Raw genomic sequence first — 16,163 nt, 5'->3', positions numbered from 1 at the left:
TCCAACCTGACAGAGCTTGAGAGGATCTGCAGAGAAGAATGGGAGAAACTCCCCAAATACAGGTGTGCCAGGCTTGTAGCATCATACCCAAGAAGACTCGAGGCTGTAATCGCTGCCAAAGGTGCTTAACAAAGTACTGAGTAAAGGGTCTAAATACTTATGTAAATGTGATATTTCAGTTTTTTTTATTTTTATAAATGTGCAAACATTTCTAAAAACGTAGTTTTGCTTTGTCATTATGGGGTATTGTGTGTAGATTGATGAGGGGGAAAAAACTATTTAATAAATGTTAGAATAAGTCTGTAACGTAACAAAATGTGGAAAAAGTGAAGGGGTCTGAATACTTTCTGAATGCACTGTATGTGTATGTCGGTGGAGGCTGGTGACTTGAAAAATTGAGGAGGATGGGAGACCAACGGTATACGCGCAGAACGCACGGAGATGTCAAAGTGTGTTTCAAAAATCGTCAAAGAGTAATTATTTTAACCTAAAGCTCTTAATAAAGACATTTATAGTACAATATTATGGGGAATGGGAATGAGAGGGCTACACAGTGTTGGGAAGGGATCACAGCAGTGATTGAATGAGGTGAGGCATGAGTTGAGGTGTTCAGAGGCTTAAATTCAGTGCAGGACAGGATTTGACTGGGAAGACAAAAAACAATCACCCAACACACTACACAGTTAGACAAAAGAGCTAAGAATGAGTTAGTCCAAGCAAGGAGTAAAATCATTGATGTGTGATAATGTGATTGTGTTTGTATATGTGACTGACTCTACATACAGTAATGAGAGAAAATTGATAGGGGTACTCACAGTGCTTGGAGAGGAAACATTTAATGTGCCAGTGGATGAGAGGGCACATGAGACGTGGCTTCAGTTCATGTCAGGAGAGAGTTGACAATGGTAGTGGTTATCACATCTTAATCAGGGAACAGGAGGGGACTTAGCTGGAAATACAAATAGCAGATACATTCCATTACAGCTGCGCCGTCATAGGTTTGAACAACAAGTTTCTCCATGAAGTTAAACACAAACTGCGAATCTCGCCCACTTGATACATCAAAGTAGCCCAAGAAATGTTCCAGAATAAAGCCCTGATCATCCACATACAGTGGGGAGAACATGTATTTGATACACTGCCGATTTTGCAGGTTTTCCTACTTACAAAGCATGTAGAGGTCTGTAATTTTTATCATAGGTACACTTCAACTGTGAGAGACAGAATCTAAAACAAAAATCCAGAAAATCACATTGTATGATTTTTAAGTAATTAATTTGCATTTTATTGCATGACATAAGTATTTGATCACCTACCAACCAGTAAGAATTACGGCTCTCACAGACCTGTTAGTTTTTCTTTAAGAAGCCCTCCTGTTCTCCACTCATTACCTGTATTAACTGCACCTGTTTGAACTCGTTACCTGTATAAAAGACACCTGTCCACACACTTAATCAAACAGACTCCAACCTCTCCACAATGGCCAAGACCAGAGAGCTGTGTAAGGACATCAGGGATACAATTGTAGACCTGCACAAGGCTGGGATGGGCTACAGGACAATAGGCAAGCAGCTTGGTGAGAAGGCAACAACTGTTGGTGCAATTATTAGAGAATGGAAGAAGTTCAAGATGACGGTCAATCTCCCTCGGTCTGGGGCTCCATGCAAGATCTCACCTCGTGGGGCATCAATGATCGTGAGGACGGTGAGGAATCAGCTCCTAACTACACGGCAGGACCTGGTCAATGACCTGAAGAGAGCTGGGACCACAGTCTCAAAGAAAACCATTAGTAACACACTACGCCGTCATGGATTAAAATCCTGCAGCGCACGCAAGGGCCCCCTGCTCAAGCCAGCGCATGTCCAGGCCCATCTGAAGTTTGCCAATGACCATCTGGATGATCCAGAGGAGGAATGGAAGAAGGTCATGTGGTCTGATGAGACCAAAATAGAGCCTTTTGGTCTAAACTCCACTCGCCATGTTTGGAGGAAGAAGAAGGATGAGTACAACCCCAAGAACACCATCCCAACCGTGAAGCATGGAGGTGGAAACATCATTCTTTGGGGATGCATTTCTGCAAAGGGGACAGGATGACTGCACCGTATTGAGAGGAGGATGGATGGGGCCATGTATCGCGAGATCTTGGCCAACAACCTCCTTCCCTCAGTAAGAGCATTGAAGATGGGTCGTGGCTGGGTCTTCCAGCATGACAACGACCCGAAACACACAGCCAGGGCAACTAAGGAGTGGCTCCGTAAGAAGCATCTCAAGGTCCTGGAGTGGCCTAGCCAGTCTCCAGACCTGAACCCAATAGAACATCTTTGGAGGGAGCTGAAAGTCCGTATTGCCCAGCGACAGCCCCGAAACCTGAAGGATCTGGAGAAGGTCTGTATGGAGGAGTGGGCCAAAATCCCTGCTGCAGTGTGTGCAAACCTGGTCAAGACCTACAGGAAACGTATGATCTCTGTAATTGCAAACAAAGGTTTCTGTACCAAATATTAAGTTCTGCTTTTCTGATGTATCAAATACTTATGTCATGCAATAAAATGCATATTTTTACTTAAAAATCATACAATGTGATTTTCTGGATTTTTGTTTTAGATTCCGTCTCTCACAGTTGACATGCTTTGTAAGTAGGAAAACCTGCAAAATCGGCAGTGTATCAAATACTTGTTCTACCCACTGTACCTGATGATAACTGACAACTTCAAGCAGACTTGTGGCACCATAGGTCCCAGAGTGGGGGGCAATTTTTACCCCCTGGGGCCCAGAGTTTTTCCTTATCTGTTAACCTAACCAGGAAAACTCTGGACCCTATAAGGTATGACAGTTATAAATCAGTTGTAAAAAGGTTTTATAAGGGCTATGATGGGACCAGTTTTTCCTAATCAGGTTTTAAAAAACTTGGGGAAAAAACCCTGTCAAACTGCAGCAACCTTATAATTGTTCATATGAATAATATTTAGAATAGATTATGAGGGGGATTTCCTCTACCCAGTCCCGGAGACAACAACTGATAGACAATAGAACTCACAGGGCTGAGCTTGCTTTATGCATGTTTGCATCATGCAGGCCTATGCAACTGTAGGCCTTATAAAAAATTAACACACATATGTCATCACTATTATGTTGATTGATTAATTCCAGGTAATAATTTTGGATTGAAAACATATAGGTAGCCTAGCCAGCCCAATTTTGAATATAAACCATATTTGATCACATTCACATTTTCTCCTGACACACAAATGGACTATAAATACATAACGTTACCAATTAGTTACCCTGACCAGATGAACAGGGTGCATAGGCTTTATGCAGCTGCTATTATTAGTAGCCTACAGTTAATCAAACTGAAAAATTGTCTCATTTTCATCCCATACAGCATGTCAGATCTGTAATGTTTATGTGTAGCCTAGGCTGCTGCAACATTTATGCAATGAGTTTTTATGCAATGTGTCTGTCCGGAGTGATTATGTGTTATCGTCTTTGCTAAATAAATACCGGAGGAAAGTGGAAAGCCTACTTGAGCGTGCGCTCCTTGTAGTTGCACTTGTTAGCGGAACTTTCCCTCTCGTCGTGTCCTCTAAAAGCCAATTATTGCATGCCCAAAAACGCAGTGGTGTTGATAAGTCGCTTGAGAACATCCCTGTTTCTTCTTACTTTCTTGTTGTGTTGCGCAGTTTGAATAGCACGTTCGTCATGATCGATGCAGCCTTTTCCCAGAAGCTTGAATCTGATGTGGCATTTATATGCTCCCTGCATTTGTTTAGCCGTTTAGCTGAACGATCAATGTTCTTCAGGTCACTGTACCCCTCTTTCGCCCAAGGCTCAGACTTTCCGAAAAGCAGGCTAGGCCTCAAGCTACTTGCTACTGAAGAGTGCGAGACAAACTGAAATGAATTGCACTAACTGGACACAAAAATAAAGTTCTAAAACCAAGAAAACTATTTATAATCTACCTCCTCCCTCTCCTGTAATTTGAAGAAACTAATTTGAATTGAATAATATCCCAAAAATGCTCAACTATCACTTTTCAATCTCTATCCAATAATGTCACCAACTCACCAAGCTTCTCAACACATAGAACCCGCCCATAATGCTTTGCGGTACAACCCCAATACAACACGCTAGGTTCATTCACTGATCCTAATCCTATGATTGGATGGACAACATGTCAGTTCCTACTGAAAAGCTTGGAGGTCATCCTCCAGAAGTGGTCATAATTACCATGTAGGTCTATGGAAGGGGGTGAGGCCTATGAGACCCCTAGGTTTTGTATTGAAGTTAATGTACCCAGAGGAGGAATGAAGCTAGCTGTCCTCTGGCTACACCATGGTGCTACCCCAGAGAGTGCTGTTGAAGTTACTATAGACCTTCATTGCAAAACAGTGTGTTTTAATCAATTATTTGGTGACATGTTAATATATTTAGTATAGTTTTATCTAAAAAGGATAACTTTTTTAGTGTTTCACTATTTTTCTTTTTAATGAAATTTCACTGAGGAGGATGGTCCTCCACTGGTGTATGTGATCCTTTTAATGGAAGGTGACGCCAAATAAAAATGTCCATCCTGGATGGACAATAAAGTTTTATTCTATTCTATGTTGGTGCCCAAGTTGGATAGTCTCGGTGCTCTAATGATGTTACGGATGTCTGGGACCCCCTTCCCCCCGTTCTCAACAGCATTGTAAAAGGTGCAGCACTTGAGTCACTCCATCTGGTGAACATCATTCATTCTATCTTCTTGATGGTTGCTCTGTCTGGGGGAAACACCCTGCTTAGGTACAGGAGAATGGGGAAAATGATTGCCTTCAGGACCAGGATCTTACCCGTCATTCTGAGGGACCATGCGCTCCATTCGCAGATCTTCGGTTGTAGGTGGTGGATGGTCTCCTCCCAGCTTAAGGAGCCATCTCCATCCCTCTGGAAGGTGACCCCCAGCAGCTTAATTTTGATTGGGAAAGAGGTGGTGAGTCTCATGCCAGTCCTGTGACAGGAACAGCTCACTCTTACCCCAGTGGATGCACAGTAGTCGTCCAACACCTTTGTTGCCGTGGCGATGGAGTGACTATCTGTGCTGCTGATGGTGATGTCGTCCATGTACGCCGCCGCGGTCACTTTGAGCCTCTCCCCCTGGGCCACTGTCATCTAGTAGCCAGGGATTCCTGGTGTTGACCTGATCTTCTGGAGGAAAGGCTCTAGGTACAGTGAGGGAAAAAAGTATTTGATCCCCTGCTGATTTTGTACGTTTGCCCACTGACAAAGACATGATCAGTCTATAATTTTAATGGTAGGTTTATTTGAACAGTGAGAGACAGAATAACAACAACAAAATCCAGAAAAACACATGTCAAAAATGTTATAAATTGATTTGCATTTTAAGGAGGGAAATAAGTATTTGACCCCTCTGCAAAACATGACTTAGTACTTGGTGGCAAAATCCTTGTTGGCAATCACAGAGGTCAGACGTTTCTTGTAGTTGGCCACCAGGTTTGCACACATCTCAGGAGGGATTTTGTCCCACTCCTCTTTGCAGATCTTCTCCAAGTCATTAAGGTGACAAAAAATGATGATAGTCGGCTGACGTTTGGCAACTCGAACCTTCAGCTCCCTCCACAGATTTTCTATGGGATTAAGGTCTGGAGACTGGCTAGGCCACTCCAGGACCTTAATGTGCCTCTTCTTGAGCCACTCCTTTGTTGCCTTGGCCGTGTGTTTTGGGTCATTGTCATGCTGGAATACCCATCCACGACCCATTTTCAATGCCCTGGCTGAGGGAAGGAGGTTCTCAACCAAGATTTGACGGTACATGGCCCCGTCCATCGTCCCTTTGATGCGGTGAAGTTGTCCTGTCCCCTTAGCAGAAAAACACCCCCAAAGCATAATGTTTCCACCTCCATGTTTGACGGTGGGGATGGTGTTCTTGGGGTCATAGGCAGCATTCCTCCTCCAAACACGGCGAGTTGAGTTGATGCCAAAGAGCTCCATTTTGGTCTCATCTGACCACAACACTTTCACCCAGTTCTCCTCTGAATCATTCAGATGTTCATTGGCAAACTTCAGACGGGCCTGTATATGTGCTTTCTTGGGCAGGGGGACCTTGCGGGCGCTGCAGGATTTCAGTCCTTCACTGCGTAGTGTGTTACCAATCGTTTTCTTGGTGACTATGGTCCCAGCTGCCTTGAGATCATTGACAAGATCCTCCCATGTAGTTCTGGGCTGATTCCTCACCGTTCTCATGATCATTGCAACTCCACGAGGTGAGATCTTGATTGGAGCCCCAGGCCGAGGGAGATTGACAGTTCTTTTGTGTTTCTTCCATTTGCGAATAATCGCACCAACTGTTGTCACCCTCTCACCAAGCTGCTTGGCGATGGTCTTGTAGCTCATTCCAGCCTTGTGTAGGTCTACAATCTTGTCCCTGACATCCTTGGAGAGCTCTTTGGTCTTGGCCATGGTGGAGAGTTTGGAATCTGATTGATTGATTGCTTCTGTGGACAGGTGTCTTTTATACAGGTAACAAGCTGAGATTAGGAGCACTCCCTTTAAGAGTGTGCTCCTAATCTTAGCTTGTTACCTGTATAAAAGACACCTGGGAGCCAGAAATCTTTCTGATTGAGAGGGGGTCAAATACTTATTTCCCTCATTAAAATGCAAATCAATTTATAACATTTTTGACATGTGTTTTTCTGTATTTTTTTGTTGTTATTCTGTCTCTCACTGTTCAAATAAACCTACCATTAAAATTATAGACTGATCATTTCTTTGTCAGTGGGCAAACCTACAAAATCAGCAGGGGATCAAATACTTTTTTCCCTCACTGTACACTCTTATCCAGAGTGACTTACAGGAGCAAATAGGGTTTAGTGCCTTGCTCAAGGGCACATTGACAGATTTTTCACCTAGTCGGCTCAGGATTCCTACCAGCGACCTTTCGGTTACTGGCCCAAAGCGCTTTAGCGCCAGGCTACCTGCCGCCTCTGTGACAATAGCATGTTTCTGTGTGATACCAACTCCTCTCTGTGTGACATAAACATCCCTGTATCCCTGTGATGTCATAATATTTATTTATGACGTCAATGCCTCTCTGTGACAAACATGTCTCCCAGAGAAGTCGTCATGTTTCTGACATGACATGGCAAGCACACCTGATACAGATTTCTCAGTGACATCAGCACATCTCGTGAGCACATCAAAGCAAAATCCCAAAAAATCTAACTTACAAAAACGTTTTTTAAATGCCCAGCACATCTGCTCTCTAAACCACAATTTGTACATTTCAGTGTAGTGGAGAATCTTATGGGGCTCTGAAAACACCATAGAGTGGGATAGTGACAGACAGAGAAACTAGAAGCAAGTCAATAGTGTTGAATGCTAAGTATTCATGAATGAATACTTAGCCTAGTGAGCCAGTAACTAGCTAACATCAGACACAGATGAAAGGGGAAACATATAAGTATCTTTGCATAGATGAATAGGGTAAACGTTTAATTATATTTGCTGACACCCTACTGTCACATTTTGGCACCAGTAGTAGCTATCTAGCTATATAAACCATGCCCCTCTGCAAACACACCTTCTCCTATGTTGGTTACAAGGCGGTACTTATTTACCATCATGTTACCATTGGTGTATTAAAATGAGAGTAAAGGTGATGTTACCTTGTCCCCTTAATAATGAGGGGGTTCGATTAATCTCACCCAGGTGCCTGTGAAGGCGTGTTTTGCATTGGCTGAAAGTTGATTGCATTCGATTTGGAACCGGTCTGCCTCCTGGGCGTGAGCCAGGTGCCCTGTTCAAAGCCCACAGCGAAGTTGGCTCAAAACAAAAGTGACGTAATTAACCACGTGTGGTAATTAGTACGATTCTGTGTTTTCCCATACAAAAGTGATTTCTTTCGATAAAAACGCTTTATCTGCCTTCCCAATGAAAATTCCAACATTTACTTAGGGAAAAGAGATGTATGTTTCTGGACAATGCATCATGCTGCCTTGTTGACAGAATGACCCAGTGGCGGAGATTACTTTTCGATTTGAGAAGGGTGCTCCTCCCTCCCCGCTTTCGCCACATGAAGTGACGGGCCTTTGCGGCTCAACATAATCGAATCCACCCAATGAATCCAAGTGTTTGACATGGGGGAGGGGACCAGTAACGTTATGATCAAACTTTATCAATGTAGAAGCAAAAGTCATTTTTCATTGATCTGGTTTCCTTCAAATATCATCCAAGTTCATGAAAAACATGATTCGACTGTTCATGACCTTTAAAAAAATAGAGTTGATGTGACTTCTCATTTAGTTTTTAGTCAGTACCACATAAACATTTTAAGTAATAATTACTTTTCATTGATTTTGAGTTCAACTTACTAGAAGTATTTGAGTAAAAAACGCCTTGGGGTTTACAGTGTAGGTAACCAATTTGCTGTGTCCCGGCTAAGGTCGTTAAGCCTATTTCAATCCACTGCAGACCAGAGCTGGTCTCTGTGATTTCGCGTTACGAATTCTCGGTTGAGGTTTTGATAAGGTGAGCAGTCATGTCACAAAAAAACATTTTTTTAAAGGCCTTGAGTCCATAGCTAACTAGCTAGCTAAATAAGATTAACTCTGGCTAACGTTAGTCTGAAAGCAAACAAACTATTTCCTGCTGCTCACGGGACGGCTGGTAGGCTTAATGTGAATGTGCACGCAAGAGATTAGCTAGCTAGCTAACTTATTAGCTAAAGCTGCAATATCTGTCATTCTCGATGAAAGCAAGTCTAAGAAGCGGTAGATCTGTTCATCGTGCGCTATTTCTATGCTTCCCGTTCTTAAGTTTTGTTTTTGGATCTTTTACTTTCGGTTTTGTACAACAGCTTCAAACAGCTGAAAGTACAATATTTTTGGTTATGGAAAATATATTTCACAGCGGTTAAGATGGTACAATGATTGTCTCTACTATATTTACTTGTTTAGTCACTGAAATTAGCCGAACTATTAGAATTTCAGCAACCAGGAATTGGCGGAGCGATTTCTGCATACTGCATCTTTAATTATTGCCTCTGCTGCCCCACACTTTGTTTAAACTCAGTCTATCTGGGGCTCTATTCAATCCATATCACGGGAATTCAGCGCTACAGCGTGATTTAAATTTAAAGGCAATGTTCCCGCGTCAGCGGAGACTGCATTCAGGGTAAACCCTGCAGATGTCGGCTCAAAAGGAAATTAGCTTTAAATTTTTTGCGCGCTCTAGCTATACAGATTGAATGGAGCCCCTAGCTACTAGCGGTTGATGAGTGTGAGAACAACTTGAGTGCAAAACAAGTTCTATAGTTCAAATAGAGATAGTTAGGTACTTTCAATTCATCGGTTTGTTTGAGTTGACTCTTGGCTGGTGGCTAATCGACTGTCATTCATTGTGTTTGTGTTGGGAACATTATCTAGCATTACATTTACATTTTAGTCATTTAGCAGACGCTCTTATCCAGAGCGACTTACAGTTAGTGAGTGCATACATAACTTTTTAATTTTTCATACTGGCCCCCCGTGGGAATCAAACCCACAACCCTGGCGTTGCTAACGCCATGCTCTACCAACTGAGCTACATCCATGCCGGCCAGTCCCTCCCCTACCCTGGACGACGCTGGGCCAATTGTGCACCGCCCCATGGGTCTCCCGGTCGCGGCAGGCTACGACAGAGCCTGGATCTAGCAGTTCTCAAGTTCGTCGCTTGAGGGTGCTGCAAACTAATTTTGGAGCAATGGGATCTTTTTTCTTCAGGTAAGCCATATTCTGTTATAGTGCACTTCTACCGTCTGGCTGATTCCTATATACACACATCAACCTGCTTAGCTAACTATAACCTACTTATGAACCAACACTAGGATTTCTCTCTTTCAGTTATGTGTGACTTTTTCATGATGGGCTTCCTTTAGATATGATAATCAAAGGCTCCCCCTTGCCTCCTCTTTACTCTCTCCCCCCATGCCTTCTACCTTCCCTTCAACTGCTTTTGCTTTCTGGGGACCAGTATAGGAGTTGAGAGAGGTGGGTTGCGTAAAGGCTCAGCTGTGCTAGCCTCCACCCATTTAAAGCTATGGAGCTAATGTTCTGCCTCATTAAAGCCCACACTGAGTCCTCAGAGGGAGAACCCACCCTGCCTAGTAGGTCATGCTGAGTTGTATGGGGCATAGAACGTGCTCATCATCCCATGGAGGGAGGAGACATGTCACTGACTGCCTCCATGAATCTTTGCATCTCCAAAACAAAGGCGGCATCTCAAACTGCACCCTATTCCCTACACTCCAAAAAAATGCTGGGTTTAAAACAACCCAATTTTGGTTATTTGGTAACCCGGCACTAGGTAAATATTGGACAGACCACACGCGGAGTTATTTTGAGTTGCGTGTGTTGTTGGGATTACCCAAACATAGGTTAATTTAACGATCAGCTGGGTATTTCTTACTCTCATGCTGGGTTGACCAAGCAGCTGGGTCTTGTTTAATGTAAACCTTACACATACTTCTATGAAATTAAAATGATATATTACATATTATAATAAGGTACCACCTTAGTTTTGATTTGCTCCTAGCAGAACTCGGCTAGGCGAAGTGAACGTCTGTGCTCGCATACTCCCTTAAAATAACTTTCACTCGGAAATTGAGAAAAAAATGGCTTTATTACTGTTCGTCCCTCTTGAGACACCGTAGCAAAAGTACACTTCCTCAAAATAGTCTGAATTAATCGAAGATAATTAATTTGGATCTTTTTTTAGGGGTTTTGGTGAAAATGTTACACTTTTCGTAAGATGTTTGGTGCAGTATTTGTCAATTAAACAAATTGTAAGAAGACTAGTCGTCTGTCGTTGAATGACAACAAACACTTAATTGAAGAAACCCTACTATTGACCTATCACTGACGAAGGGGCGTAATCTTCGGCTACCGAACTTCGACTAGCCTCAAGAAAAAAAATTGTTTGCTCGAACAGCCAGAAAAAAAACTGCTGAATGCTGCCGAACACCAAAACGAACAAAAATAACCCAGAAGATTTAAAGAAAACAACCCAACTAAGTGACCGATACCTTCTTTGGACCAGCGCCCATATAAGGCTCTGGTCAAAAGTAGGGCACTATATAGGGGATCGGGTACCATTTGGGCATCAACACACTCATGTGCACACACTCATCCTCCTACTCCCCTACAGAATTGTCTAATTTTGTGATTTATAGGCCCCCGATCACCTAACTCCCGACCCCTCCCCGATCCACCCCAGCTGCTGGTTAGGCTTTCTATTTAATAAAAAGAGTGGAGGACAAGAAGAGATGGATGGGGGAGGAGAGAAAGATAGGGAGGATGACACGGTGACAGAGGTGAATAAATACCACTATTATATATCTGGCATGTTAAATTAGCATTATATATATTATGAGTCTATTACAAAATATATCTGTTTGTGTGTATGGTTTAGGAGTCTACACGTACACATTCAAATACTACTGTAGTTTAGATATGCCCAGGTATTTTTTACATTGAAATACAATAGCCTACATTTGTCACATTAATAAATCCCAACATCTCCCCTCTCTCCGTCTTCCTACTTCTCATGTACTTTTTCTCTCTTACTTCCTCCTCCCTCCCCCTGTGTGCAGTAGGCTGTGGGAGTGGGAGCGAGGGAGGTATACAGAAGTATATTGAGAGCAGGCTGCTGCTGACTCAGCCCAGGCCACTGCATTCATCTATCTGCACTGCAGTGCTGTTTTTACCCCCGCCCTCTTTCCTTCCCTCTCCTCGCTCATTCAGTGGGCCACTTTACACACACACCCACACACACACACACACACACACACACACACGCACACACGCACACACACACGCACACACACACACACGCACACACACACACGCACACACGCACACACGCACACACGCACACACGCACACACACACACACACGCACACACACCCTCATCTCAATTCACACTACTGCACCACACAGCACACCACACTAACATGCTGTGCTACTTGAGGTACTTTCTTTTTAATAAAGGTATGGCCAGTTAGTGGTTAGATTCTTGCAGACAAGATCCACCACTGACCTTGCTGTGATATCAGATTCAGATGACTAGTCTTTACACCTGTTGTCTACGAAGCATGTGACAAATAACATTTTATTTTATTTTATTTTGATTTAAATCTTCTGGTGTTATGAAATGCCAGTTTATAATCTCTATACTGTATACAGTGCCAGTGGTCTTCTTTACTTCATACCCAGCTCTTACTTTGCAGCTCAACAATCAGTACACTGATATTCCTTTTAAAGGCCCAGTGCAGTCAAACACGTGATTTTCTTGTGTTTGATATAAAGTCAGCAAAAAAAGAAACGTCCTCTCACTGTCAACTGCATTTATTTTCAGCAAACTTAACATGTGTAAATATTTGTATGAACATAACAAGATTCAACAACTGAGACATAAACTGAACAAGTTCCACAGACATGTTACTAACAGAAATGAAATAATGTGTCCCTGAACAAAGGGGGGGTCAAAATCAAAAGTAAAAGTCAGTATCTGGTGTGGCCACCAGCTGCACTAAGTACTGCAGTGCATCTCCTCCTCCTGCACCAGATTTGCCAGTTCTTGCTGTGAGATGTTACCCCACTCTTCCACCAAGGCACCTGCAAGTTCCCAGACATTTCTGGGGGGAATGGCCCTAGCCCTCACCCTCCGATCCAACAGGTCCCAGACGTGCTCAATGGGATTGAGATCCGGGCTCTTCGCTGGCCATGGCAGAACACTGACATTCCTGTCTTGCAGGAAATCACGCACAGAACGAGCAGTATGGCTGGTGGCATTGTCATGCTGGAGGGTCATGTCAGGATGAGCCTGCAGGAAGGGTACCACATGAGGGAGGAGGATGTCTTCCCTGTAACGCACAGCGTTGAGATTGCCTGCAATGACAACAAGCTCAGTCCGATGATGCTGTGACACACCGCCCCAGACCATGACGGACCCTCCACCTCCAAATCAATCCTGCTCCAGAGTACAGGCCTCGGTATAACGCTCATTCCTTCGACGATAAACGCGAATCCGACCATCACCCCTGGTGAGACAAAACCGCGACTCGTCAGTGAAGAGCACCTTTTGCCAGTCCTGTCTGTTCCAGCGACGGTGGGTTTGTGCCCATAGTTGTGGCCAGTGATGTCTGGTGAGGACCTGCCTTACAACAGGCCTACAAGCCCTCGGTCCAGCCTCTCTCAGCCTATTGCGAACAGTCTGAGCACTGATGGAGGGATTGTGCGTTCCTGGTGTAACTCGGGCAGTTGTTGTTGCCATCCTGTACCTGTCCCGCAGGTGTGATGTTCGGATGTACCGATCCTGTGCAGGTGTTGTTACACGTGGTCTGCCATTGCGAGGACGATCAGCTGTCCGTCCTGTCTCCCTGTAGCGCTGTCTTAGGCGTCTCACAGTACGGACATTGCAATTTATTGCCCTGGCCACATCTGCAGTCCTCATGCCTCCTTGCAGCATGCCTAAGGCACGTTCACGCAGATGGGCAGGGACCCTGGGCATCTCTCTTTTGGTGTTTTTCAGAGTCAGTAGAAAGGCCTCTTTAGTGTCCTAAGTTTTCATAACTGTGACCTTAATTGCCTACTGTCTGTAAGCTGTTGGTGTCTTAACGACCGTTCCACAGGTGCATGTTCATTAATTGTTTATGGTTCATTGAACAAGCATGGGAAACAGTGTTTAAACCCTTTACAATGAAGATCTGTGAAGTTATTTGGATTTCTACGAATTATCTTTGAAAGACAGGGTCCTGAAAAAGGGACATTTCTTTTTTTGCTGAGTTTATTTTTCCACACTATGAGGTTGGAATAATACTGTGAAATTGTGAAAATTATGATAATGCCCTTTTAGTGTAAGAGCTGTTTGAAAAGACCACCTGAAATTTCAGTCTGTTTTGGTCGGAGGGAGTTTTGGCCTTCCATGGTGACATCACCATGCAATAAACTAGTTAATAGACCAATAAGAAAGTGCCAATCCTTTCTGCCAATAACAGCACATTTTCAGTTTTCCCCTCCCAACTCAAACCACTCTCAGACAGTCCTTGCAACATTCTTGCTTGAGAAATTGCTCTTTGCTAATAAGCATATATATACAGTATATATATATTTTTTCAATTTTAATTGAAAACAACCACAATAAGGTACTTTAATTGTTACCCAGAAATGATTTGATATTGAGATAAATATAGGCCTCCTGTAGCTCAGTTTGTAGAGCATGGCGCTTGTAACGCCAGGGCTGTGGGTTCAATTCCCACGGGGGGCCAGTATGAAAAATGTATGCACTCACTAACTGTAAGTCGCTCTGGATAAGAGTGTCTGCTAAATGACTAAAATGTAAATCAAAATGGCTGCATTGGACATTTAAAGTCTGTGATGAAAGAAAAAAGTTTCCCCCCATGTAAAATAAATTGTGTTTCATTATATTCTAGAAAAAAAGACACCACTATGAAGCATAACTGGAAGGCTGCTTTATTGTTGGGGAATAGATTCGTGCTCAAATGAAGACAATCTTTCACTAATTCTCACTTAAAGTCCCAAGTGATTGTGCAACACACTGTCCTTTCTCTGACTAATAGTGGCAAGAGATAACGACAGTCAAAAAGCTTTAAAAAAGTATTTTCAGCAAAAAATACGAAATAAAAGATCTCAGTCATGCTAAAAAATAAAGGCTACATAAATCAATTTATAAATCCACATCAGAATTTAACCCAAGTGTAAAACAGAAGGCAAGCTCTCTCACCAGCTAAATTATCAGTGAACCGAATACAGAGAGAGCACTTGTACTAGATGACACTATATTATGTTAATTCAGTTGATCTAGTCTAGGTGATATTGTTTCTGAGTTTATTGGTTATTTTTGAATATTTTTGACAATCCATGGTTTCCGCCGTGCTTAATTTTGATTCGCTAAACCCATGGGTTTGGAGATATCCTCTTTAATGATTTATTTTAAAGTCTAAAAAGGCAGCTAAAAGGCACATGCCATTAAGAGATATTGCACCAAGAAACAAACACAGACAACAAAAACAATAAAACTTGAAATCATCAGATACATCATTTAGAAAATAACAACCAAATTAAATGTTAAATCCAAACTGCACTGGTGTGTTTAGGGTGAACATGGAGGAAGGTCAGAGCTAAAACGAGCAAAAAGCTGTCACACAAGGCGACCTGAGGCTCAGGATACTGGGGCATACTGACCGGCCAGCACCACCTTGTCTCAGGATAGAGAGTATGTGTGTACAGTACAGTACGTATGTGTATGTGTGTTTATATTCAGTGGGAAGAGATAGGAGAAGTTGTGGGCAAGACATCTTCACACATGTACAAAAGGGTGTGCTGGTAGTGCAATCCTCTCACCAACGCAGTCTACACAATCCTCAGCAAGCAGCCAGTACAATACCATGCATTGTACGCTGGTCCCCAGTACATTGAGATCCTAGGCAGGCCAGAGTTTTGATCATTCACTGAACATATTGCACACAAAAATTAAATGTGAGCTATTACAGTCTGTGGTGCTGCATTGTCCTCAGTACAAGGAGTGGAAGGGAGAGTTGAGGACATAGTTCTAATATATATACTATATATATATATATATATATATATATATATATATATATATATATATATATATATATATATATATATATATATAAATATATATATATATAAATATATATATATATATATAGTATAGCTCTGTATATGTATTGATTTATATAGAGATTTTTATGTAGTTGCTATTTAATATTGATTTTTTAGTTGCTCCCTTCTTTAATGTGAAAAGTGACTCCAAAAATCTACTCCATCTAACAAATGTGTCACAGTCTAACAAGTGTGACAACGTGTGTCAGCTGGAAGCCATTCTATTTATAGGTATTCATATTTCTTATTAGATTAATAGCAGTCGTTTTTTAAGTATTTATTTATTTACAAAAAACAGCGCATGCATGCACGCATAAAATAAAATGATATATTACATTATTTATAGTCTCTTAAAAAGTTCATTCGTAACTTTTCAGCAATTTGTGCCATTTACAACATAGCCTGAACTGTAGATTTTTAGTCTTTATAGTCTTTTTTTTCAAATGGATGTTTGTAATATCTATGATTTTTTCTGTTTACAC

Source organism: Coregonus lavaretus (genome assembly GCF_964263955.1).
Source record: "Coregonus lavaretus genome assembly, chromosome: 12".
NCBI lineage: Eukaryota > Metazoa > Chordata > Actinopteri > Salmoniformes > Salmonidae > Coregonus > Coregonus lavaretus.
Note: the sequence above shows the minus strand (reverse complement) of the source record.